The sequence below is a fragment of the Pinus tabuliformis genome, chromosome 8 (assembly GCF_031772625.1).
Source record: "Pinus tabuliformis cultivar Carrire ecotype Pingquan chromosome 8, CPIR1, whole genome shotgun sequence".
Taxonomy (NCBI): Eukaryota; Viridiplantae; Streptophyta; class Pinopsida; order Pinales; family Pinaceae; genus Pinus; species Pinus tabuliformis.
In genome coordinates, this window is record NC_142294.1 from 944,425,371 (window position 1) to 944,427,879 (window position 2,509).

At 41.7% G+C, this 2,509-nt stretch overlaps 1 pseudogene; it reads right to left on the minus strand.

Annotated features, from left to right (window-relative positions):
- Positions 1-661: 661 nt before the first annotated feature.
- On the minus strand, positions 662-1,328 carry LOC149238612 (ATP synthase subunit beta, mitochondrial pseudogene; annotated as a pseudogene).
- Positions 1,329-2,509: the final 1,181 nt, after the last annotated feature.

Here is a 2,509-nt window from a genome sequence, read left to right on the forward strand (position 1 = left end):
TTGATAACAAACCTTATATTCATGCCACTGCTGGCAGCAGTATCGTTTTCCATCGAGATCACTTCACAACCCAGAGGGAAAAGATCGTTTTCTCGGAATCTTTGTAGGCTCGGAGTCGTTCCCCATGGCCGATCTGTCATGAGAGGATATGGTAGAAGTAATACTTCATTTGATAATTCTCTGGCAGGCCGTGAAGTCGAACGACACCAGGCTTTGCTAAAATAGGAAAATAATCACTGATATTTTGGATCTTGTGCGCGTGAACGAGAAGAGCAAGAAGAGAAAGATCCGGACAAGATCCCTAAAAGAACAGGCGATTTTCCGCTGATGCGTTAAAGGAAATCCTGGATTGGGCTGATTCATCTCTGCGACAATTTGATTCAGAATTTTCAGACCAATGCAATAGTGCTCCATTGTTGACTGAATCAAGAAGTTCATGGAATCCTTCACAATCTCCCTAAACCTGTCTTTATCATACCATCCAAGCTTTGTGATACGGCAAAGAAGTTGAATCAATGAACCAGTCGCATATGGTTCAGTTCTGGCCCTCTAGTAGCAAGATATCCCACAACATAGTTGCGGATATCTAGGCGCAGCTGGAGAGAAAGAGTGTGCTCAGCCTTTAATTCGCCCTTTTCATCAATAGCCTCTCCGATCACATTCATGATGCCCTGCCCAAAGGGATCGTGATGGGCGATCCAGTGTTCAAAACCTTCTGACCACGGAAAAGCCCCTCGGTTTCATCCATGGCAATGGTCCTGACGGTGTTCTCTCCCAAATGCTGGGCATCCTCACGCACAAGACGAATGGGATTGTCAAGAACCTCTAGCGCTGTGAGGATCGGTGGCAACCCCATCTGAAAGCGGACATCAACGACGGCACTGATGACCTGAGAGACATGGCCGACGGCTCCAGCACCGGTGAACTCGTCAGTCACCTTTCCAGACAATTCAGGTACATGGTGCAACAAATCAAGAAAGCATTTTCTGAAACAATAAAGGACATGTATGCTCACGTGAACGTAAGGTCTGGTCTGGTCAGGCGTCTAATAGCAGATGATGTTTATGATATCATCATGAAGAATGCTGCTATCAAGAATGACATTGAATTTGCTATCAAGACTTATCATTTGATGTCACAGCGTTGGCGGTCGCCTTACCAAATTCACCATAAGGTCGTGCTGCATGGTGAGTATCAGCGATATCTTCGGCACAGCCAATTGATTTTTTTTTAACACTCGACCCTGAAATCTCCTCAGAATCCCGGCTGCCGCGGCCTTCATCTGCATGTACGCCATGTTTTTCCCAAACACACCCTTGGCCCGCCATTGAAGGCCGCGTGTAAATATACGCAATCCTACAGCTCCTTCTGAGTTAATGGCTTCTCTATGTCCAAGAAATCTTCATGCGATTCTGAAACTTTCATGCGCTTGAGTAATATTTGAGAGATTTCCTTTAAAATATTTAATTCTACCCGAGGGTTGTTGCAAAGGAGCCAGAGGAGCCAGGTGAGGGCGATGCCCGAGGTGCCCCGGCCGGCTATTACAAAATTCATTACTGCATCCCGGAGGAATTTGTTAGAATAAGAAATGCTATCATTGTCGTCTGATATATGAAAGAGGTTAGCAGGTCCTCCGACATCGGGTCTTCCATGGGTTTGATGAAAGCAGTGAGAGAATTGATAGCGTAAGTGAAATTGGAGTCTCTTTGGGTCCTTCTGCAACATTATTCAGTTCTCCAAGACAGAAGAGCAATTCTTATGAGCCTCGCTTAGTTCTTGATCTCGACATTAGCCCTGGTCTGAAACCCCAGGCATCTTCGTCCCCTTTGCAGTCAACCTCGTTTTCTTCTGGATCCAACATGAACTCTTTGCCCTCGCCAGGTACTGCTGCTTCAGGCACTTCAGGATCAATTCATGGTAACCCTATGCACATTCAAGAAGTCCCAGGGTTTAGTTCCTCCTCGGCTAGAACGTCCTTCCCTTTTCCTGTCTCGTCCACCACCAGGGGTTCCAGAGGGATCAAAACCTGCAGATGCACAGGCGCCGGCACAAGGTTCCATGGAAACTGCTAAAGAGGTCTACTCCAGAAGTCCGGAAGCGAGTGTATGTTTGCCCTGACCCAACGTGCCTTCACAACGATCCATGCCATCATTCATAAAAAAAACAAAAGAATGATTTTTTTTTTTTTTAAATAATAATAATAATATATATATATATATAAGAGATATATATATTATTATTACATGGAATTTTTTATTTTTTTTTTATTTGTTATTATTATTATTTTTTTATACAACAAATCTTAAAAAGAAATGAAAACTTTTTTTTTTTTTTTAATGTTGATTTTATTTATTGCTTAAGATTTTTTTAAACAACAAATTAAAAAACAAAATTTTTTAATTTGTTATTTAAGTTGAGATTTTTTTTAAGTTGTAAAATCAACAAATTTTTTTATTAAAACCTACTATTAAACAATAACTATAATGAAGTTAGTTTTTTTTTTTTTTTT